The sequence below is a fragment of the Fundulus heteroclitus genome, chromosome 21, assembly GCF_011125445.2.
Source record: "Fundulus heteroclitus isolate FHET01 chromosome 21, MU-UCD_Fhet_4.1, whole genome shotgun sequence".
Classification (NCBI taxonomy): domain Eukaryota; kingdom Metazoa; phylum Chordata; class Actinopteri; order Cyprinodontiformes; family Fundulidae; genus Fundulus; species Fundulus heteroclitus.
The window spans coordinates 2,176,605-2,202,491 of record NC_046381.1 but is presented as its reverse complement, the minus strand read 5'-3'; the positions used below and the strand labels follow the sequence as shown (position 1 = coordinate 2,202,491).

The window sequence follows — 25,887 nt, the reverse complement described above, 5'->3', positions numbered from 1 at the left end:
TTACGTCCCCAAGATTTACTAGTAAACTCAAAAAACATCTTCAGCAAACCAAGACAATTTAACCCTTTCAATTATATGCACAACAGTAAGATTTCGGTTTAAATTCAATCATATGCCAGTTCAACACAGTCAAATTCACCAAGTCATACAAACAAGGATTGTAAAACTTTTTTTTTTTTTAGCTCTCTACATGGTTTCAGCACAAATGAGTGACGCTGCCGTCTTATCAGTTCTATTTAAAGTTCCAATCCCATCTGCACAGACGTTCTTACAGATCATCTGAACCAAAATGCCAACAACAAGCCTCGGACAGAGAACTAAGGCGGGGAATCTACTGTAGCAGTTCCTCCCGCTCGTGCATTCAGCAGCACATTCCAGGTCCATTTAAATGGCCACTTAACACAGACAACAAATCTAAGCTGTGACACATATGCTTGGCTTACCCAAGTAATGACATGTCTATTGAAATATTTAGCTGAAATTTATACCTGCCTGCGTATCGCGCTTTATTTTGGCACCGCTGCCCGTTTCCATTTCCAAGTCGGAATGGATGAGCTGGCGCCCTCAGTCAACTGAACGTGAACACAGACTGAACTGGAGCCGGTCCATGTTGTGATGCAAGCGTGTGTGGCGAGGATTTATTTTAACAGCTAGCAGGCTACATTTGAGTCATGTGTTCAGCGGTTTATAAAGCTCATCACAGACGTTGAAATTACAACATGAGGCAGTTAGATTCTGACACAATCAATATTGCTCACTTTATTTGCCAAAGCTGAGGCGTGCAGACTCATCTTTTCTCTTCTTTGACTTTCTTTTAAGTGAGGTCAATCTATTTGCAAGGATGAAGTGCAAAAGGAGCACCAGTGGGTACCACAAAGTCCTTGTCACTCATCAAATAACAAGCTTGAGAGGATTTCATTTGAGAGCAAAATTTGCTGTGCCAACAGTCTGACAATTACAGCTGGGGAAGCGTATTGATTTTCAGGCTCAAGGGGCATTTGTTTAGCTATTCACACTCGAGCCTCAGCACATAATAGAAAATCTATAAAAATGTAGAGCTGCTAAGAAAATCTAACTATTTCAGAAAATTTAAAGCAAGATCGGCGAAGGATTCACATTCAATATCCCTATTAAAAACGTAGCATTCTGTATCTGTACTTATTTCATTGAAACAATGGAATACGATATCAGTGACCGTTAAACAATGGTCAGTGATGACTCAACAGAGGAAGACTGAAACAGAATAGCCTCATCTCTTTCTCCTCGTCATCTGGGGGCACGTTCGCCTGCGTATCTGATGCACATCCATCTCAAATGACTGAAATCCACCTGGGTGAACATTTCCACGAGGTTATCAGGCCAAGATCTGGAGGTCTGTGCCGAAAGACCCGTAATAAAATGTCCACGCACAAGACATCAATAGCTTTGCCCTTTGTCACGCAGAGTAATTAAGAATCCCACTGAAACTACACAAGGATTGCTTGTGCATAATAAATCTTTATGCTAATGTGCTTTCCTGATTACAGTGTACTTAGTCCCAATTCTTGTGATTTTCTACTGCATTGATTAGAAAATTGAGGATATTCATTTTAGCACATAATACATAAGGCGTAAATGAACCGAATAAGAACAAAATAAGCAGTTTATCATGCTTTTCTTTATCTGTTTAACTGTAAAATTGTGTTGATTTAAGTTGTTTAATGACCAATCTGACCTTTCCCAACATTCATTTTACACAGTATTTGTTGAAACAGTAATTATTAAAAAAAAGAAAGGTTTGGCAGACATGAAATCAAACTATTTAAACAAAGGTTAGCTTTACAGTTTCACCAAAATGTAAAATTAGAACAGATTTAACCTTATCTTCGTTTGAATACTGATGTATACTGGATAAATGTAATGCCATCCTCGTCATTTGCTACTGTTTGTACATGCACACAAATTCAAAAAATTGTTAAGGGCAAATGTTTTGGGGATTTACCTCGACATTTAAAGATGTCAGAATTCTTTTTAGGTGTTGGGCTATTCGGTCATTTAATGAATTAATTGATTCAGATCCCACCTGGCAGAGCTTCCTCCTTCGCCTCCTTTGCTTTATTTGCTCACAAACTGGCTCCGTACAGAAGCATTGTGTGCCATTTCACTTTTACACTGATAAATGTCAGATCTATGAGTTTTCTATACTTCAACTTCACTTCGTTGGTTGCCCTGATGTTTAAGAATTGGTTTTAACATTTTTAAAGGTTCGGTTCCATTGATATATATCAGGGGCACTGACAAACTATAGCTTTCAGTTGTCCAAGCAATTATGCTCAACTAGGTATATTGTCAATTACTGTATTTCACTCTCACCAAAACAAATGTAATGCTTTTTAGCCCATATATCTGTCCATGAACCTTTAAAGCACACCAATACTCATTTTATAGTAACATGCTTGTTGTCATTGTCAGTCTTCAACATGCAAAGCCACAGTTTACCTTCTCTGTCAGAACAATGATTAAAATATCTATCTTGAGAGAAGTGGATAGTCTCAAATTCCTAGACAGGAATTAATACCCCTTGAAAGTCTTCAGATTTTGTCAAATCACAACCGTCGAGGCACCTTATTTAGATTTTATATTTTAGATCAAGAAAAAAGTATGTCTGAAGTGATGCACGGTTATTTTGGATATTTTCAAAAAATCTAGTCTGAAATGTGCTGTGCATTCATCTTCCTTTTCCCTGATACCCCTACATGAAACTCAACGCAACTGGATTTCATAAAGTTGCAGTCTGTCAGTTGCAAAGAAAACAGGTATGGCACATGGTTTGGCCTTTCACCTAACAGACAATCTTGACAACAAGAGCTTTTGAAAAAGAAGCAGCCAAGAGACCCATTCTAACCCTGGAGGACCCGCAAAGATTCAAAACTCAGGTGGGATCAGTGAGATTTCAGAACAACTAATAGATGTCACTCCACAAACCTGTCTGGAATAGAACAGCGGCAAAGAGAAACCCATTGTTGAAAGAAAACATTAAGAACTCCTATTTTAGGTTGCCATAAAACCACAAAACACATGGAAGAAAGTCATCTGGTTAGACGAGACTAAAGTTAAACTTTCTGGTCTAAATGCAAAAATGACACCTCAACCAGAAGATAACATCCCAATAGTGAAATATGGTGGCGTCAGTGACAAGACGTGGAGAAGCTGTGGATCCACCACAAAATCTCAACAGGATTCAATGACATTTTTGGTTGTGATTTGACAGTATTTGACCGTTAACGGTTAATCAACACCAGTCACATTTGGTGATGTAGTCATGAGTGGAATGATGGTGTTATCAGCCATATGCAGAGGTTTCCAACATTCGGTCAAATCAGAGGAGAGTCAGCAGACAAAGGAGATGCCTCATACATGCAACTTTGAAAATACTTGACGAGGTCTGCTCGATTTCCATTGCGTTCATATTGTGCAACTCCCCTGCAAGTGTAGGGTGTACAGACGTAACAGCGTCCCACTTCTAAAGTCAACGGCTTTTGGGTAACCAGAACCTCTATGAAGAGTGTGGACCAGTGCACTGTCTGGTCCACATTAGTTCCAACAACAAGTAATAGCAATGTCTTCAACCCAAATCCTACTAACTTTAGTTGCACTTTTTAATCCACATGTCTTGCAATGAATTTCCAGACATATTATAAAAAGAATCTGGTGGCTTGTACCAGCCCAGATTTGCTCTACAAAAGGATATGTCAAGATGGAATCCAAATTGCATGATTGACTTTATTAAATCAAAACTACAACATGCAGCACTCAAAAGCTGCAAAGGGCAGATGAACCACAGTCTTGAACGCCATGGCAGCCCCAGGCAGACAGACTCAAGGCAACCAGGGCACTCATGTGCCCAGTGCAGAGGTAGGTTGTCAGTGAAGCACGGGAGCAGCAGCCCCCAGGCCAAAAAGGCACAGCATGAGAGTGTGCCAAGCCACCCCAGCCCAGCAACACCACCATCCCATGTCAGGCAGGTCAAGCTTTTGACCCAGTACTGCCAGCGGCCTAGAGTCGGCACAGTCTCCCAGCTAAAAGGTGGGGACACCTCTGCAGAGCGCTCCACCACCATCCCAGGCAGGCACCAGCCCCCTGCTGTGACCAGGATTAAGAAGCACCTTTTATTAATGGACCGTACAAAACTACCAGCAACTGCTCTAATAATGAGGGCACCATTGATGCCAATTCTACATAAGCCATCTGCATACATGTCAAATGATTTGCATACCCATTACTGAGCTATGTTTTTACCAAATTATGTCCAAATTGGATAATTTGTTATTACATCATAACTGTTTTTGTTAATAAGTGTTGAAATATAAAGTAATGACAAAGGCTGTTAATGGTCACGGCTCTTTTAGCATATGGCTCAGAGAAAACTTAAAGCATTCTGTTACCTTGAACATATAGGATTATTATCAATAGTCTGCATAATCCTGTCTAATAACCCCTAAGTGGCCTTTAGTTCAGGATGCCTCAGAGAAAAGAAGGCAGGACAGATTGATAAAATACACCGCAGATCCCACAGGCTATCATTTGTCAACAGTTTGGCTATTTTTATTGGATTGTCAGCATTCAACAATGGCCATTGCACGGAATGGGAACATTGGCTGTTTCTACCCCCGGGCAATGTAATCATGTTATCCACCGATCTCCCAGACTGTTAAATGGCTGGAAGAATACAACAATGAGAGAGCTCTGGCAAGGGATTGTTGTGGGACAAGTGTGATTCATTAAACTGCAGCTGACAAGGTCCCTGTCACAGACACCATCAGTCACAAGGCCCAAGTTGTGTCTCAACATTTCTCCATTAGGTTTACACGTGGCATGAAGAAGGTATTTAGTGCTTATTGTAGCACACCTGCTTGGTAAAAGGGCCAAAAATGTTGTCTCAGACATTAAAACCCCATTAAAGATCCAAAAACAACACAGAGACAGCACAATTAGTGAGCGGAGTGTGTAAAACATCTAATTAGCCTCAACTACGAGAGCCCTCCTGCCCTCACATCAGGTACTTTCTTCTGCACTCATGGCAACAGTTCTCTTGGCTTTGCGAGGATGTTTGGAATTCATTCGGTGTTGTTGTTTTGGAGAAAAGGTTAATCTTTATTGGAAGTAAGACCTCCCTTTAAAAAAAAAAAAAGAAAAAAAAAAATGTTTTTCATGAAACAAAAATGTCAACATCCCATAAAGAATTATATATTTGTGTGAAAAAAATACATTAGCATCTATCTATCTCTCTCTCTCTCTCTATATATATATATATATATATATATATATATATATATATATATATATATATATATATATATATATATATATATATATATATATATTAGGGCTGGGCAAGTTAACGCGTTAATTTCGCGTTAATTCATTAGACTATTAACGGCGATATTTATTTTATCGCGCATTAACGCATGTTGCTCAAATGCTTTCAGTCAGTGTCAGTCAGCACGCGCGCTGACTGCAGCGCGCTGTCACGGAAGCACTCTCCCCCCCCCCCCTCCCCTCTCGTACATGGCTCAGCGGCGCCAGCCAATCAGCACGCAGGCTCATCCTGGCCCGCCCACTCAGCTCTCACACAAACTTCAGCGCCATCTGACAAACTTAAAGAAACAGCTGAGAGAGACCGCAGCAGCGAAAAAACATGAACAGGGAAGTAGCACCGTTTGGCTTTATTTTAATACCGTAAATTAAATCAAGCTGTATGTTTTGTAAAAAGCCGGTTCATTTTAGTGGAAACACAACAAATTTATCTAAGCACGTGAAAAAACATGAAAACATCGAGCCCCAGAAACGGAGAGAGGAGACAAAACTTCTCTCACTGCCCCGACAGACCCACAGACTGACGTCTCTGACTGAGGCGTTTCAGTTCTCCAGGGAACATCCAGGTAGATCAGTGGATGGATGGATGGATGGATGGATGGATGGATGGATGGATGTTACTGGAGCCCACACATAACATGTAATTAAGACCTTGAAAGAACCCAGTACATATATTAAAAAGTGTTATTTAAGATAAGATAACATTAGTTAATCCTTTTTTTATCCCACGACGGGGAAATTTATAGGATTAAAGCAACAGGCAGGTGCACACAACACAGACAAAATTACATAAGGATTGAAATATATAAGAGGTGGATTAGCGAAAAAACACTGAACATAACATTATTATTATTATTATTATTATTATTATTTAATTGTAATAATAAAATAAAAACCACAAAACCCAAAAGGTCAACAGTTTCATGATACATCAAGCTTAGGGACTGGCTAATATACAGCAGGTCAAAAAAGGCCATATTTTGGCTGCAGTGCTTGCTGTTCTCTTATGAAGAAAAGATCAACTAGTGCACTAAATTCAATAGATGGGTTGAAAATATCCTGTATAAAATAAGTGCTACAAATGTTACAACACTTTTGTTCATATGGCAGCAGAACATTAAAATAAAAGTGCTTTTTACACTACTTTTGAATTCATTCTTGGAGTTTGTAAATACAATGCGATTAATCGCGATTAATCGCGATTAATCAGGGCGATTAATCGCGATTAAATATTTTAATCGTTGCCCAGCCCTAATATATATATATATATATATATATATATATATATATATATATATATATATATATATATATATATATATATATATATATATATATATATATTGCTTCCTCTGGGAAAACCTTGCCCCAGAAGGGATTGTAAATGTTAAATGTTAGACTTGTTTTAATTTATTGTATTTCACTTATTTATTGAATTGCGGCAGTGTTAGCATTCAGTAGATCAAATGATTTATACATTGTGTCTTCGTATATCAAATGAAAACTAAACAGCTGATGGAAAAGAGTAAAGGTTTTTATTGGTAGCCTTGAGAAAAATTTTTTTTTACAACTTTGCTTTTAGATTTTTTTAAAGTCTCTTCATTAACAATAGAAAAAAAAGCCCACATGTTCCATATACACGCTTTTAAATCCTGAACCTTTTAAATTATAAATAGAAAATGGAGGGTAAATTCTTTCTTTCTTTTTTTCTTGCTGCTTTGACTCTCAGAAGAATTCAGCTCAGTTTTGTCAGAATTGGGTCAATATCTGGCGAATTGCTTTGACCTTTAAGATAACTCCTGACTTTCCCAAGATCAAAATATTTTTCACTGCTTGAAGGCATAGTTTGGATATTATATAAGAGGTATTCCATGAAGAACTTATCAAGTGCCAGTAGCTTAGCTGCAGTAGCAGGAAAACCATAGAAATTGTCCTTTAAGAGAAAAGTGTGTTTTTTTTTTCTGTCTTGATAAAGGATATTTAAAAAAAAAAAAGGCCAAAGTTGTGCCCACTTGGATTGGAAGTTTGATGTAACCTTTTTAACAAATACTCAAACTGTTACCACACAGAATTAAATGTGACAAGAAAGACAACTTTTGACCAACTTGAAGTTGGTGAAGGGTTGTTGCAACCTCGGCTGTTTTAACTGAGGAAAGGAAAAGAAAAGCTTGCACAAAACCAGACTTTAGGGGTCTAAGGAATTAAGATACAAGTAAGTTTGCTATTTCATGAATGTTAAAGTTTAGAGAAGTTTGAAATAAACTTCTCTAAACCTGTTTTACTATCTTACTTAACATACCAAGTATTTATAAAGACATTTCTGACCATCTTTCTTCTTCACTTGGCTTTTACTTATCATTCATGTATGTATTTTGTTTATTTATTATATTTTCTACCAGTCCCCAACATTTCTCTCAGTGCTTTGGGTTTTAGCACAGAAATGCTCTACAGATTCAGGATAGAGAGGTGCAGACTATGCAGCAGACCAACACAAACTTTGATGTTGGATTTCAGGCACCGCTTTCACATCCGCCTGGATTACATCACTCATTTTGTATTTAGCCATTTTAGGTCTACATGCTTTGTTTGCATTTGCAGCTGTAAATCCTCTGGATTAATCTTTATTGTGTCTTGTTATCCCAATTTAAAAAAAGAAGCAAAATTAGCCGGAAGAAAAGCAAAGCTATGCTTGTTTAGCCTAGGTTAGCTTTAAACATATTAACCTAAAGGTTGTCATGCTCAGTCTTGGTCTCCATGATGTTGTGATTGCAAAACTATTAAAAAAATCAGCCTGAATCTCACATTCTGCTGTGTAGATGTCTCCTACAATCTTAGTCTTCAACAAATGTCCACCTAGCTGTTAGCCCGTCTTCATTACATTTCCCTTTTTCTATGAGCAGATGTTGATAACCTGTAGCAATAATTATAAAGCGCAACAACATTTAAAGGGAAAGCTATTATTTATTTATTTTTCAAAAGGTGCAAAGGTTAAACAAATCATAAACATTCAGAATAAATCTGTATTTATTGAATAATACTTCAGTTCAGTCCATATACAGTGCTAAGGAAAGGCATTAAGCAAATTTTCCACTTGCTCTTGTTACACTGGCAGTGCAACAAGACAGATTATCCCCTCGTCCTGGGTCAATGGGAGAGTTTCAAGGCCAAAACTAACACAGAGAAAAAAGGAACACAAATGCCCGCCTCACATTTGCCAAAACAGCAGCTTGATGATCCCCACGACTTCTTTGAAAATATATTGCTGACTAAAAAGAAATGAATGGAACTTTTAAGAAGGTGTGTGTTTTGTTACAACACAAATAAAACTAATCGCATTTTAGAATAAGAAAAAGTCCAAGATGGTGATGGTGGTTTGATGGTTCAGGCTGCTTTAGGACCAGGGGAAATCTCTGTGATTGGCAGAGCCATGAATTCTGCTCTTTAACAGAAAACATGTTCAAGTACACTTGAGTTACGCAGCAGGACATTGATCCAAAGCACCAGCAAGTCAATCTCTAAATTAGTAAAATAAAAATGAAGAAACAAATGAAGGCTTAGGAGTTGCTTGGCCAAAGTCTGGACTTTGATCTGACACATTAAAATGAGACATGGCAGAAGAAAAACATCAACAATGTTTACGACGAAATATCCAATCCTAAAAGAGATTTTTATTTTTTTCTTCTTTTTTTAGGACCCAACATAAATGAATTAAACGTCAATCATAACACAAGCTTTCAATGTCAGGTTAAATCACCATGCTTGGCTTCACAATTTTTTTTAAAATATTTTAAATAAAGAAATAATATAATAATAAAAAGGGCAAATAAAAGCATATTATTGTTGGATCGATGCAAAAACAAATGCATGGTCATCGTTCTTGCCACTCTGTTAGGTGATCACCAGACTCACAGTTTGTGGGAAGCAACCCTTTCTTAGGCAGCTGTTTTTTTTGTTTAGTTGTTTCTTTACACTGTGCTCTGTAGCTCCAATCTGAAGGGAAAAGTTTAAATAGTTTACGTCCAGAATATGTGGGGTCTGCAGAGATGTTAGCTAGCCTTTTTCCTGACCCGAGACCTCTACGAGTCCTGGATAGGTTAGCCCCCTCTGATGCTCTCTGCAGACCGTTTGGATCTGTCCATGTTTTGAGGATGAGCCAAAACCCACAGTGATGGATGTGCACAAGCAGACTGATTGATGGCAGTGCAGAAGTTGACCAGCAGCTGCTGTAGGAGTTTGTACTCCTTTAGTTGCCGCAGGAGGGACAGTCTCTGCTGGGCTTTCTTCCAAACAGTGTCTAGGTGTGAGGTCCAGCTCACGTCCCTTGAAGATATACATTTACATAGATAATGAAATAGGGTGCCCAGAAGGGATTATAAACATTTTCTCACTTTCATTTAACTTGGTGAGTTGACCCCATATGTTTGCAGATATTCCAGAGACATCACTGCTCTAATTCACAGTTTAAGATAAGAAAAGGCTATCTACACAGCCACAGAGAACGGCTACGCAGCAATGTGCAGAGGAAGGTTATTGGTACATTAGACCACCAGCACACAGGTTTAAAATTACATCACGAGGACAGGCACAACTGGCTCCTACGCTGTGGATGTATTTACAGTGCCAAGGGAGGAGGCGATAGGAGAAAGCAACTCACCAGGTGTCACTCAGGACTATACCCATGCAGGGAAAATTGATGATGGGGCAGGAAGGGAAGCAGGAGTGATAAAGCCTTTTCACTGCCACCAATCCATATCAGTGTACGCAGGACAGCTGGGGGAATCATGCTGGGTTTCTAAACTAAGAATGCAAAGAAAGTGTCATTTACTGAGGGAAAAGAAACTCTGCAGTTTAATCTAATCCGCGTGGATTGAAATTACAGGTTTATTCAAAAACGGCAACCTATTTGCATCATTAGTACGTCCAGAAGTCAGTGCTCCTTGAAAATCTTCAAATTCTAAATGGCATTATTCTTATTCAATTACGGAGCGTTCCACTTTTCCTTTTCTTTTTTCTGTTTTTTTTTTTTTTTTACAAACATCACAATTGTAAGCAGGTTTTATCTTGAGTTAAATTTTCATGTAACGGAGCTAGAATGGGAGCAGGGAAACGTCTCAATTCCTGCACTCATGCTGTGCCAGAAGCGTCATCTTGGTGGGAAAAAAAAAGGGACAGTTAAAATTTGCATTTAGATTACTGTGGTAATAGAAAGACCACAGCGATGAATCTTGTTCTGGAAAAAAAAAAAAAAAAAAAAAAAAAACGACTAATGTGCATGTATTTTGAATAAAATTGTTCAGTTAAACACTTAGGCTGGATCTGTTTGGAAATATGTACAGCAGAATCCCAATCTATCATGTTTAAAACAATAACATCTGGGCTCCACAGGGGACAAAAAAGGGGATGATAAATAAATCAATTAGCCGAACCATTTGTTTTACTTTGATCATTGTAAATTTTAAGTCGTCATTTAATAATTTCAAATAGCAAAAGTTGGAAATGTGACCCCAAATGCTTAATGCATCCCTTTCCATTCACATGTGGTATTTACCACAAACAATATCAAGTGCTGATTTTCATATTCATGAGCCTCACATTGTTTGCCAATAGCGCATACCAAGTGGGTCTAATTTGTTTTCGGTTCTTCGCCATCCTCCAGTCGGAAAAAAAAAATAAAAAATGTCAGCTGCACGCCATCACAGACACATAATTAGGCAGCACCAGCCCTCTGTGCATGCACAATCTTTGCGAAGTGTCTCGGATAATCAAATGATAAGGTGTTCTTTGGGTGGCCGCAGTCAGGGCGAATGCAGAGGAAAAAGCAAGAAACATATCAGAGGAATAGCCGGACGGAAGAAATTCAGCTTGAATGTACCGCAGCAGCATCTGAATCAGAGGTTGTATTTTCTGTTTGAAGAGACACTTGCTGAACCATTTTGGCTTTGTTATGAAGCTTTTACGAAATCCAGTTGATGCACTTTACCATCATTTTCATGTCAACTTCTAGGGACTTGTCAGCTTTTAGCACTGATACATTATACATGCTGGATAAATTGATACTATTCTGTTTAGTTATACACCACCAATTCAAATCCAATTTCAACTCCGGACACAACGCAAGAGGTTCAATACTTATGCATTCATATAAAATAAAATTTGGTTCAAAAAAAATTGCAAAAAAAAAAAAAAAGAGGAAAAACAAAACAACTGGACTTATTTTCTGTAGTTGAAGACGTTTTGCTTCCTCTCCAGGAAGCTTTCTCAATTCAAAAAGTCTGGAGTAATGTGCAGTACCAAGCTTTATACTACTCCCCAAAACAAAGGCCTTGTAATGGCTTAGATGCAAATTCAACCGAAACAGGTCCACCCCTTAGTAATGGGCGGTCCAAAGAAATGTATTCCTATATGATCCACAGACAGATCTAATTGATAAAGTCCTATCTAAACTAAACTATAATACAGTGAAATTCAGTTTCTCTTTTGCCCGTTGCTAAAAATGTATTTATGAAAGCTTTATTGATTAAAACAAGTCAAGCATGTGGCAACAGTGGAGAAAAACCACTCCCTTTTAACAGGAGAAAAACTCCAGCAGAACCGGGCTGAGTATGAGCGGCTGACTGAAGCTGAGGGGTTGAGAGAGTGGATAGCCTTCAAAAGTTAACCACAAAGGCACCTGGGGAGGAGTACTTTCTATTGGTAAGAAATTGTTTTCTATAGAATTAAACAAAAACATGTGACAAGAACAACAGTGGCCCTGTCAAGGAAAGAGAGACAGTTTAAGAGAAACACTGATCCATATTTCCCTATAAAAAGGGAAAGAAGAGGTGTCTCTGTTCAGGATAAACAGTCACATACAGACAGAAGTACTGTACCAGTAACAACTTTAATAGGAAAGCAAAACAATGAACATTTTAGGAGTCAACGGTCGCCATAGTTCTGTCAACAGCTCCGTCTCAGAAACAGATTTCTTCACAAAAAAAGCATTGTGTCAGGAGTACTTTCCACTTAAAGAATACAGTCAGTGGTAGAAACAGCTCCATCAGCAGCTCCATCCAGAAAATAGGCCAGAGCCTATGTTGCAAATTATTTCTGCCAAAAAAAAAATCTCCAAACACTACCTGCCTCTGAGATGCCTCCAGCCATTCTTAAATCACAGGTGGAGACAGAAATATCCTGCGTAGCGGTGAGCTTTCAGAATCAATGCTGGTAATGCAGGACAACAGGGGGGGCGTCGTACTGTTCTTTTTAAAACAAAAATATCAAACGCCGGGTAGCGATCCTGTCTTTGGCCGAACAAATGTTAAAGATTCAATTAACATGCCTCATTGCTTTGCACACATTCAAAATAATTTTAAATCTTGCTTTTACTTTTTACATGAATGCACATGACTAGAGCAACAGGGACCAGCTTGCCCTTGTACAGATCAGCTGATGTGGGGCTGTACCTGGCTTGCTTGGTGGGTATAACTGACCACCGCCCCACATGTCCTGAAATATGGAATGAGCTACCACTGAACATCAGATGGGCTTCATCATTGTCGGATTTTAAATCTCTTCTTAAAACTCATTTCTCTGCCTTGGCCTTTGACACCATGTGAGAAGTTGATGTTAGCTTCTGCTGATGTTATTAGACTTTTACTGTGTGGCCGCTAATACAGTTAAATTATATCCCCTTTCTGTTTTTTATGTTTTTTTTTCTTACTATAGCATTTTAATGTTTAAAATGTTTTATGTTATTATGTACAGCACTTTGGTCCCTTTGGTAATTTAAAGTGCTTTAGAAATAAAGTTGGATTGGATTCACAAAATGGGCCTTAATACCACCTTGAAGTCTTTCATGATGGTAACTATAGCTGGACAGAGTCACTAACCCAACTTAAAGTGACTCCATTGCTTTTCATCTTGTACCAAAAATGTATAATTTGTTAAAAAAAAATGAAAAAATTGATGAACAAAAAAAAAAAAAATGACTTTTGTAAGGCAATGCAATTTAGATTAATAAAAGTAATTCTAAACAGTTGAAGAAACCCAGCTTTATTTACCTGTTAGCTTGACTGTAGCCTTTAAGCGTCTACAAACGGGTCACTGCAGCTTTCTTCTGCTAATACCAGGTAAACACAATCCTACTGCAGAAAATCAAAACTTTACCTTTGTTACTCAAATCCAACAGCTGGACAAACGTATTCAGGGCACATCTTCAGAGCTTTCCTTCACCTTAATCAGAGGAGACACTTTTGTGAGAAAGGTTAGTTATCTTTTTTTGATGCAATGGGTAGATAAGTTCAATTGAGCAACAGCGTTTGCTTTGAAGACGGCTCCTGGACGAAAACCGTTTGATCCGGAGGTTGAATACAAAAAGCAACATTACCAAAGCCCCCCACAATAGTTTTAAGTTTAGTGCGTAATCGGAACACCATGGAAAATAAATAAACTGCAGAGGGAAACTGGAGAAGGGAAGGCATGCTCTGCCTTCACAATTGTTGATTAGAAAAAAAACAACAACCCCGTTATGTTATGCAAGAGAAGTAGGACCGGCTGAGTTATCTTTTGTTCACATCATTTCTTTTCTCTCTGTCTCTCTCTCATCTCTAATTTATTGCCATCTGCTCAGCTTGGGTGTAAATCTGAACGCAGACCGACTTGCTCACCCAAGCTTTATCTGTTAACATTTAGCAATGTCTAATTAAGCAAAAATGGGAACTGCGTTGGCTGAAAAATGCCGCAGCCGGGTAATGACAGTCATAACAGTTTGGGATGCGTGTCTGTCACTGCAAGCAAATGCACTTATTAAATCAGGGTAATTAGAATAAGGAAACAGCCATAATGGGCAAAAGCCATTCGGCTGTGATTAAAGAGGTTCAACTTGCAGTATATCCACCGGATTTTGATTACAGTTCAGCTGTTAAAATGACAGATGGAGGCCACAAAAAGTAATGCGAAAACTTGTCAATACACCATTTCCACTGTGGAGCAAAACAACAGAAAAAAAGCCACAAAAAGGGAAAAGTGTATAAATGCTCTTTTATTTTTTTTTATTTTTTTTTGGGGGGGGGGGGGCGCTATGGTAACAGTATTTGATCTTACTTTCCTCAAATTAACCCCTCAGCGTAAGAGCAAATTTTTTGGCAAGGCAAGGCAAATTTATTTATATAGCACAATTCAGTACACAGAAAATGCAAAGTGTTTTACATGATTAAAATACAGAAAATAAAGCAGAAAAAAAGTAAGTGGGAAAACGCAGTTGGATTAAAAATAAATAAAATAATTGCATTCGACTGTTTAACTAGTGCAGTCGAAGGCAGTCCTAAACAAATTAATTTTTAATCTTGATTTAAAGGAACTTAGGCTTTCAGCATTTTTACAGTTTTCTGGAAGTTTGTTCCAGATAAGTGGGGCATAGGAACTAAATGCTGCTTCTCCATGTTTGGTTCTGGTTCTGGTTCTGCAGAGCAGGCTGGAGCCAGAAGACCTTAGTGGTCTGGAGGGTTGATGCACTGATAACAAGTCTGTGATGTATTTAGGTGCTAAGCCATTTAGGGATTTATAGACTAACAGAAGGATTTTAAAGTCTATTCTCTGAGATACAGGGAGCCAGTGGAAGGACTTTAGAACTGGGGTGATGTTCTCTACTTTCTTAGTCTTAGTGAGGACGCGGGGTTCTGGATCAGCTGCAGCTGTCTGATCCACTTTTTAGGCAGACCTGTGAAAACACCGTTGCAGTAATCAATTCGACTAAAAATAAACACATGGATTAGTTTTTCCAGATCCTGCTGAGACATCAATCCTTTAATCCTGGAAATGTTCCTCAGGTGATAGAAAGCCGACCTTGTAATTGTCTTCAGATGCTTTTGGAGGTTCAGGTCTGAGTCCATCACAACACCCAGATTTCGGAACTGATCAGTGGTTTCTAGCTGAAGCAGCTGAAGCTGTGTGCTAACTTTTGATCTCTCCTCTATTGGTCCAAAAATTATTACTTTAATTCTCTTCATCTAATTCAGAACATTTCTAATAAGTTCCCCAACTGTCAGATACTGACAAATATATAGATATGGGCTCAAATAGTTAAAATAAATGTAATTATGCATAATTAACGCATCATCTGAAAGGGTTTTCTAATTGGGGTGTATCAGGACTCTGGATGTATTGGGCTTTAAAGTTTCCAGCAGAAAACCTCATCCAACGTGCACTTGAGGCTGTTTGTGATGCTCTCCATGTCTTGGTAGTTTAGCATTTTACTCCATTTTCCCCATGTAGAGTTGTAGGGTAGTCCATGAGATGCTTAAAACTTGTGATACTGTTTTTCCAAGAGAACTTTATCCACACCTGTGTTGTCTGTGTCTCGGTCTTCATGACTCAGAATAAAATACTCACCGGTGGACTTTGTGTATTGGTTTGGTGACCTCTGAAGGCACCACTCTCTGTCAGACTTCATACTTATTGTTGTACAGTTTATCATCATGTTTTCTAAAATGAAAACGCAATTCCACGAACATACTTTTATATTTTGGAACGGTGTTATATAAACAGTGTTAGTTCTGTCACCAAAACTGAGCTCTTGCTTCTACTGGATTTTGACAAGCACTCCATTTACCAAAGACCCCGTCTTTAAACAGCAGACATTGCTACAGATAGAAAAGAAAAAAAAACTAGACAAGCAGTTATAGAACATATATATTACATTTTAGATTGAAGCAATGTTAAGGCACTCGTTTGTTTCTGAGCATTTCGTGTGTTGCCAAAGCAATCTAAATTGCAATATCAAAGTTAAGACACATTTTTGAAATAATGACTCAAACAAAGGTTCCTGACATGGATGGCAAACGTATTATCCATTTACAAACAAAGCATAATTAAGTGTCAACCACAGCTTCTCGTTAACAATGTAATTCACAGCATTTAAGGTCGTTGATGATTTGATATTTCATTGTGTGTATTGCTCATTTTTCAGATCATTTGTCATATCAGTACTTGGCTGTAGGATAATAGAAATCAACATGAACCACATGAACTTGGAAAAGTTTCCTTTTTTTCCCCCCTTTAAATACACCTGATCGCTCATAATATTTTTTTTTTTAATCTTAGAACAAAATATTTCAAGGTTGTAAGTTATCGATGTTTACTGGAGTAATGTGATTTAATGTCCCACAGTGCTGTAAATCTTCCCGCAGAAGCATTAGATTAGGCAGTTTTCAGAGATCGCCGTCGTTCTCCATTAGAGCATATCCATATTGACCACTTCCCTGATACGTCTCGTCACAATCTCGCTCCCGCTATAACCTTATCCGTCACCGCTTTGCGCTGCCTTCAGCAGAATTTATTGGCATGCCCCGTAACACAGCAACAGGGTTCAAAACTCAGCCTCCGTGTCTTTCGTTGCCAAACCGAAGCGGCGGGAGCTGAGGCGTTGTCTGAGCTTTCGCTGCAAAGTCAGTAAAAGCAGGTGAGGCAAAGTTCAATTTGGCTTGTTGCTTTTCCATCAGGCAGACTTCTGACAGGTCTCTGCAGTGACGCTTTTTAGTGGTGCGTACATCCATTCTCCATGAGTCTGAGAACAGCAGCAGCTCTGATTCAAACAGCAGGACCCCGTTGTCCGTTCTGCTCTTTTCCACCACTTGGAAGAACAATTTTTCATCTTTTTCAACGAGCGTGCACCTATGATCTTCAGGTGTTGAGATTCCCCGAGAAGGTTTAACAGTCAGATCACGGCCTTTAATTACAACCTTTCATTGTAACAAAATCTATTGCATCATAGATTTTGTTGGCAGGGGATTCAGACATGTTCACTCTGGGGAGCGCTGAGCCAGTGTGGGTTTTCTTTATTGCCTCGGGCCAGTTTTGTCTCTAAAGCTAAGCTTTCCATATCTTCAGCGGGGGAAAAGTTCAATTTCTAGCACAGAGGCAGCCTTCGTTCAGTAGGACACCCAGCTAATTTATTTTTTATCATCACAAGATTATAGTCAAGGTGATATGCCATCTCAGTGGAATCAATGATGAAAGGCTTTCCTTACCGGAGTAAAGGCGACTGATGAAACCTATACCTTACGTCTATTATATGGTTTCTTACAATATAGCTGCAAAAGCTCTAAAGGCCTTTTTATTCTAAGAAATGATTTCCATTTTACTGGGAATACCCATTTTTTTACAGATCAGCATAGATCAATCTGTGACTGAACCAAGGTTTGAATTTGAATTGGGATTTAACCTTCCTCCCATACATCTTCGCTCATCCCAGATAAGATCCCTGAGATAATAGGTCTTGGAGGGAAACCCTGACATTGCTCTGTCCTGTGACACCCCCTAGCTTGTTCCAGGCTATCCCCATGCATTCCCAGCTGACGACTCCCTTCCTGAGAAAGTAGCTCAGAGTAGTGTTGTTCCCAGTTTGCATTAAACTTAGAAGAGTGGGTTTACTCATTGGGGCAGACCCTGAACTAGTGGCGATTCTTTTGAGTACTGAATCGCTAGAATCTGCACATCTGCACGCTTCCACTGCTTCCTTCAGGATGGGTTAAATGCAGAGGACACATCTTATTTGAACATATCAGCAAACAGGATTAAATTGGAGGCAACGGGACTTTTTGTTCAGTTTTTTGTAAAAACTTTTCAACACGTTTTTGTTGAATGTATGGCAAAGACTCCTTGGAAAGTATGTTGCAATGACAAATAAAGATTATTATATATAATATATAAAGATCAGATGGACTTTTCAGGATCTCTCTTTACCTTGTTTTGAAGTTCTAGCAACCTAGACCCGTTTCAGAAATAATGGCTGATCTACCCTGAGTAGAAAGCAGCTACTCTGAGTAGTTCGACCTCACGCTGTCATACTTCAGTATTTTTGGTGTCAGAACAGGTAATGTCAGTCAGGTAACTAAACCCAGTGTCCTATGAACCCTGAGTTGAGCAGGGTTGCTGCTGCTGAAAAAAGCGAGTTAGCAGCAGAGAATTGCTGAAAAGGTCAATGCATGAGTGATATGAGACTTATTTGACGGAGAATCAAAGCTGGATTCTAACACTTCACTCATTCAACACAAAAAGGGGGGGTGTGGCGGAAACCTCAAAATCCTGTGGGTCTCTTACTATGGAACAACATAAAACTGTAAGTTAACTATTAAAAAGCTGCTGTTGGCATAAAAACAAAGAGAAGACCAAAGAAATTGTTCAGTACTGAGAGCATCCCCTCGCTGTGTTGTGCATGCTGAGAATATTGAGATAAATCAATGACAGTGTTTGAAAATATATTAATCCAAAAATTATAAGACGTTTAATCATTGTCTGATCAGCCTCTCCTGTGACGTATTGCGCTCCAGAAAAGGACACCCCTTTTCTGACACGTCCTTGTCCAGATCTCAGCTAAAAAGGAGGAACAACTCAAAGTTTTCCCAAACAACCCTGCTACGGACAGACGTTGTTTCATGGAGTAGTTTTTGTCATAATATGACTCGGGGTAAAGGCTTCTGAGCTTTCTGAATATTTGTTACTCTGAATATCCACTAACCCGGCTTCCTGAAACAGGGCCCAGGTATCAGTCAGCTCAAACGGGTAAAAGAAAACAAGCATGTCTAATTGTGACTCATGGATCAAAAATCTATCACTTCCAAAAAAAAAAAAAAAAAAAAGACCAAAAAAAAAGTCAGCATTCCTGATTACGTCAAAAAAAAAAAAAAAAAAAAAAAAGCATTACCGTACTATCCCAAATCCTGTCCATCCTGTCTCAGTCCATTGGGGTCAGACTAATCAAAACGTAGAGAAACCTTTTTTTTTGGTTCACTGCCTTAAAACCACAAAAGATAAAAGCTGAGCTTGCATTGCTGCAGAAAATGCCCTGATCAACCGATCCATCTCATGAGTCATCCTACTCACAAGCAAGACACCAATAAGTTTCACTTTTGCTTGAAGTTTAGGATTACCCCCAATCCACATGAAACCATCCTCCTTTTAAAGAAGCAAAAAGAAGAATCCTCTTTTAGTTGTTTTAAACTCTGTTTGGAAGCAAGGTTTGAGCAAATGATTGCCTTTGCTCTGTTGAAACAGTGATGTTACAGTATAAGTGTTGGTTAGAAATGCATGTCACAATGACACTGTTGGAGGGAGTCTGAAATGGTGTAAAGGAAATGAATGAAACTTTGGCATACGCACTTTAGAACTAAATATTTTATTCAGAAGACTATCAGTAGCAGGGAATCGCTAAGTAGCTGTGGACATTGATTCAAACATTTTCAAAGCATAGCTGCACAGCATGTATGTTTTTCTTTGGTGATGCAATATCAATGTGTGTAATGTCTCACTTGCATGGTAATAATACATTTTGTCACTGCTGTCACCGTCAATGCGTAATGTCTAAGATAAGCGCACATACAGTGATGGGGACCATTTCTTGAGGGAGGAGATTGAAAATGGTGAGGCGCATGTGGGTTAATCATAATCTTTAAAGCAATATTTAGCAGTAATATCACAGTTGCATGTTTTTTTTTATCTTATGTACACCAGTTTCAAAATAAAAAAGGAGGATCTTAAAGGAGCTATAAGTAACACTGACACCTTGTGGCTCAAATCGGTACAACAGCTTGCCAATCACAACTATCTAATATGCCATTTTTAAACTGTGCGTTGCTGTTGTGAATTTTTACTTATGTTGTATTCTGTTCTATTTCTGGTGCCTAAGTCACTGTTGATGGAGAGGACCGATTGTTTAAAGGTAATGTTATTTCCATCCCGGATGACAAATGACAATGACTTAGGCTGATTTTACTGCAAATATCTTACTTATAGCTCCTTTAAAGTTATTCAATTGGGGTTGAGTTTAGAGCACTCATTAGCTTACTTGCAATCCAATCCAGTCGAATTCACTTTATTTATATAGCACATTTAACAACATAAAAAGTTTCCAATGTGCTGTACATAACAAAAAATAAACTAAGAATGACACAGAGGACCACACAACTATGCGGTGTTAAAAGCCAAAGAATAAAAGGGGATCTTAAGACGAGACCTAAAACACTCCACTGTGGAGGCTGTTCATATACGGAGGTGCAAAGTATTCCAAACTACAGAAAAGGCGCTGTCGCCTCTGGTTTTAAGCCTCATCTTAGGCACTATTAACTGAAGATGGCCCTCAGACCTCAGAGCACGTGCCGGAAAGTAAATCTGGAGGAGGCCGGTGACGTATTGTGGAGCAATCCCTTTCAAAGCTCTAAACACAAACGATAAAATCTTAAAATCAATTCTAAAACGAACAGGGAGCCAGTGCAAAGACGCAGGAATTGGTGTAATGTGTTGATGTTTTCTTTTCCCCGTTAAAATAAGAGCCGCTGCGTTTTGGACTAACTGCAGACAGATAAATGGTAAATGGACTGAACTTATATAGCGCTTTTCCAGTCTTGTTGACCACCCAAAGCACTGTACACTATAGCCACATTCACCCAGTCGCTCTCACTAACGCACACACATTTATACACCGAGACGCAGCTCGGTAGGCAACTTGTGGTTAAGTGCCTTGCCCAGGGGCACATCAACATGTGGCAGGGGGAAGCTGGAATCGAACCCACAACCCTCAGATTGCCAGACGACTACTCAACCCACCAAGCCACAGTCGCCCCCAACAGGACAGAGCTCTTTGGCTAATGTCTGAATAAAGTGCATTGTAGTAGTCCAGACGGCTAGAAATAATAGTAATGACAGTAATTTCCCTCTAGGATTATTAAAGTATATCTGATTCTGATAAGAGTGTAAAACCTGCTCAAAGAGGTTAAAAGATGAAAACGGTTTTACCTTAGATAAAAGACGGAGATGAGAAAAACACAATTTTAAAACGCTGTTCATGTGTTCGTTCAGTTTAAAATCGCTTTCTATGGTGACACCAAGGCTGGTTACTTTGAAACGTACAAAATCCTTGAAAGGTCCCAAGTCAGAGATGGCACTGCCAAACACCATCACCTCTGTCTTGCTCTCAATAAGTAGTAGTAGTAGTAGTAGTAGTAACTTCTATTTGTCCCAATATGGGCAATTTTTGTGCAGTAATAATAATAAACATTCACACTTCACACATAAAAACACAAGAAACACATAAAATATAAAAGGTGAATAAATATATATAAATATATGCAGCGCAGAGAATGAATAAAGCGAAGGCCTATATGTATGCAACGTGTGACTATCTGCTTTTCCTGGTAGCGTTTAGCAGCTGGACAGCAGAGGGAAGAAAGGAATGTTTGTATCCATTTGTCCGGGCTGGTGGATATTTAAAACGGGAACCAGAGGGTAGAAACTGAAATTGGTTGTGTAGGAGATGGGTGTAATTATCCAAGATGGACTCAGCCTTCCTAATTACCTGCTCTTTGTATATTTCAGTCATGTTTTTCTGTTGGACGCCTGTGATTTTACTACATACCTTAATAATCTTGGATATGGCATTTTTATCCATATTTATTTTTATTTCACAATGTTTGATAGCCAAGCTTTGACGTCGAGTAGGGGTGTCAGGGGGCAGTGGCTGTTTTTTTTAGCAATTGGCAAATAAATTTGACAATCGTCTGAAATAGTACGTTATACCATATTTAGTAAAAATCCCTTTGAGAGGAAGGAGGTACACCGCAAACAACAAAAGGTCCCAGGATAGAACCCTGAGGGACTCCACAATAACGTGGGGCAGACGATAACGTAGAGTCCCCCAGCCTGACAGAGAAAGACCTCTCTGACAGGTAGGGCCTAAACCACCGCAGAGCAGTCCCGCTGACACCCACCCAGTCCCTCAGTCGGTCCAAGAGTGTGGTCAACTGTGTCAAAAGCAGCAGTAAGATCTAAAAGCACTTAAATGGCTGAACTGCCAGAATCAGTTGTTAAAAACAAGTCATTAAAAAGCTTTAACAGTACTGATTTAGTACTGAGAAATTTTTTCGTACCCTGGCTGAAAAGGATCTAAGATGCCATGTTTGTCTAAAAAAGGTTGCACTTGTGCCAAGACACATTACTCACACTATATCATTTTATTTGTCTTGATTTTGCCAAAAAAATATCAGGTTTCTAGCTAATGTCTGGTCAAAGAATGGCCAACAGAACTACATACCATGTCTTGAGATAGATCTCTCTCTCTCTCTCTCAATCTGAAAAAGTCAATAAATCAATGATACTCTATGAAATGCTTAAGGTTGAAAATCTTTTCAGTGATTATTTTACTTCTCTGAGCAGCTGTTAGCTATTAAACTATTGTCCGTTTTATCAAAGGGTAGATGCTAAAGGTAATCCACCACTGGCGACACGTTGACTGCTCACAGGCTCTTCACAGGACCACATTTCTGAAAATCTGAGCTATCCCCTTAATGTGCTGGGGACTGAAGCAGGGTGACGGCGTTTCAGACATCCAAACTAACAAGCCCTGGGGTGAAGTCGGCCCTGAAGTTGTTTACTGATTTTTTATTTTTTAGGCATGTCCCTGGCAGTGTGCTGGTGGTTTATCTGCAGGAAGACATCATACTAGTGGGACGGCGATTATTCAGGAAAAGGCCTGTTTTTTTTTTTTTTCCCTGGCAGGAATTGTGGTTTTGAAAACGGTAATGAGAATAGGAGGGCCCATAACAGAACTGTAGCCCCTTCTCATTCTGTTTTACAACAGGGACCCACAGATTCCGGCTAGTGATCTGCAAATTAGAATCCGAATGCTGGCACACAAAAAGAAGACTGACTGATGCGCTTAATTCTTCTCAATGCTTGCTGGAAGGAACATGCAGGAAGTATCCAGGTGGCCACTTAGGTTCCCCCACCAGCTCAGATAATGAGTTCTGTCAAACAGAAGGCTCTCAGTCACCCCTGCCAGCCCGTACTGCCGCTTCCTGCAACCAAATCGTTATATTCCAGTTTTTTCCCTATTTAGGTTTATTGTGCATGTTAAGACTGCACGCCATTCAGCAGCAGCAAGCATTTGCCTAAAAAAAGATAGAAAGCTATTACTGTGGAATGATCAGATTAAACTAACCTGCCTTATTTGATAGTCCACGTTTACTGGGAGACTTTAATGTAGAGAGTGAAAAAAAACTATTTTGCATTGAATATAATAAACACATTGGTAGAAAATGCAATAAAAATATGGCAAAAAAGTCTGCTAAATTTTAGATGAAAGTTCTGAGGTAAACATCACTGTGATTTCATCAAGAGAAAAAAAACTTTAATCATGCAGGGGCATGTGAGAAAACATGCATCCTGTCAGATCTGAAGGGGTAAAATAATGTTTTTTTTATTATGAAATATAAAATATGATCTTTGGCAATGTCACACTTTGGCAAATATTTTCACTTCAAATCTTCTCATAGGAACCAGAATAAAATAAAATCCTAGCTAGACAAAAACATTTATTTATGCTTGTCAAATGTGCTCAGATATGTCAAAATAAAAATTTTCTAGGGTTTATTAAATTAAATATTGATAACATTGATATGTCTGAACATAGTTCAGTATAAAAATCAGATTTCAAAGCGTTTATTTTATTTTATTGTGTTCACCGGAAATATGTCATGTCTTATATCCTTTTAAAAAAAAAAACGATCCCTAAAAATGATGTATTACTAACTTTGTTCACAGAGTAGCAAATAAAAAGGGATGCATTTTTGTTGTAAAAGACATTATTTTTTGTTAATTTTTTAATCATTTATTAATAGGATTCTATAAACTTCATGCTTTCAAATACGTATTTGAAAAAAAAAATAGTTTGGTGTTAACTTTTTTGTTTAAACCTTCCACATTTTGGTGTCTATGAATTTAAAATAATGCTTTTGTCCAGGTGCAGTAAGCACACGACTGCTTTGATTTGGATAAATTAGAATTGAAGAGGCTGCGGGTGCTTTTGACTTGTTTGTGTAGCAGCATTTTGGGAACCTGGTAGACTGCAAATAAACCGAAAAAGTAGAAAAAAAAGACATTAATCCATTCTGAGGGAAAATATACTGTATATTTCACACACTGAAGCTAGCTGACGGTTCTAAAATTAGCATTTGATTTGTGGCTTCCCATTCATCATTCAATATACACATACACACATACATACATACATACATACATACATATATATCGTATATTTTACACCGCTCAGGCTCTTTAAACCTTTGTTTCGTTAGGGGAAAACACAAAAAGGACTATTTCAAAGCTATTTTTCACAACCAGTTGACAGAGCATTGAAGTTAGCAAGCGCTTTGGTTTCAAAAGGCTCAGTACATGATTTAATAGAGAATGCATTTGATCAACAATTAGAGACTTATCAAAAGTAATTTGTGCAACCTTTATTCCATTCAGGAAAGCAGAAGCAGCGGCAAGTAGCTTCCAAGTGAAATCGTTGCGGTCCAGACAACTCTTTGAAAGTGTAATCCATGCTTTTATTTCATCCTGCTTAGATGACTGTAATGGACTCTGTTGGAGTTCTTGCTCTCTCATCTGCAGCTGGTTCAAATTAGCTGGAACTAAAAAAAAAACAGAACACGCCACCCCTGTTCTGGCCTCAGTCCGCTGGTTGGCCTATGCATTTTAGAGATCTCTTTAAAATTCTGATTTTTGTTTTTAAAATGTAAGCTTGATGTTGTTCAGACGTACTTCTCTGAGCTTCTTCATCCCTACGTACCTTCTCAGTCCTATGAGTTGACTGAACAGCATCTCCTGTGGGTACCAAGATCTAGGAGGAAGGTCAGAGGGGGCGGGACCTTCTCTATTGCAGCTTGCAACCCTAATTGTGGAATAACTTCTGCAATTTGAGAAACTCCATCATTGCCTGCTTTTAAAACCCTTCTTAAAGCCAATTTTATTCCTCGACTTTCAAGGTTAGCAAGATCTAGTTTGACCTGGCTTGAATTGAATCGGTTTTAGCGTGTTTAATCCTTTATCACTCTTATGTCATATTTACACTTTTTTTTTTCTTTAAGTGTACGTTTATAGATTGTTTATATGCATCACCTTGTTTACATCTGTTGTTCCTGAAAGCTTATTATAAAGTCAGTATAGACTCAGCATTACCTTTGACGGGACTCTCAACACTGTGGTCCTTCAAGATGTCAGACCAAGACCAATTCACTTAAGAAACGCAACAAACACACTTTGTGATTTGTGACACTTTTATACAGCATGTACAAAAAGTTACAAAATTAGGACTTAACCCTTGTCCCTCTTTCATGGACCCAGTCTCACGTATCACGTCATCTCGTGGCCTGGCAGTACACCTGATCAGAATCTTTTGGCCTCTGCAGCTTTTACACCCTTTTTACATGTTTTTTTTTTTTTCTAGCAAAAAAAAACATCTTTGGTATTAATTTATTCATCCAGCAGAGTGCTTTACCCTCTTGTAGACAGATTTACCAAAACATTGCTGCTGAACACCACAAAAATAAGACTGGACACAAATGAATTCTGGGTATTTTAATTGCTTCTGAAGCAAAAAGAAAACAATTATATTGTTTATGAGGATTAGATGACACTGAGGACCTCATAGCTGTGCATACAGAGTAATGGATGATCCTGATAAAGTCGAGCTTTTGAGTCGCCACTTAATTTCTCCGCCTT

General features: G+C 38.5%; 1 protein-coding gene and 1 long non-coding RNA gene across 2 annotated transcripts in view; one reads left to right on the top strand and one right to left on the bottom strand.

Annotated features, from left to right (window-relative positions):
• LOC118556860 (cadherin-12-like) overlaps positions 1-25,887 on the top strand; it is a 118,182-nt gene that overhangs the window by 27,528 nt on the left and 64,767 nt on the right. The gene's annotated exons all lie outside the window — the stretch shown is intronic.
• Positions 8,315-25,887, bottom strand: part of LOC110368966 — a 69,593-nt gene continuing 52,020 nt past the window's right edge. Inside the window, exons 2-3 of the long non-coding RNA XR_004927428.1 lie at positions 13,501-13,566; positions 8,315-10,152 (exon numbers count right to left, since the gene is read on the bottom strand). This is a non-coding gene — a long non-coding RNA (uncharacterized LOC110368966). The remainder of the gene's footprint in view (positions 10,153-13,500; positions 13,567-25,887) is intronic.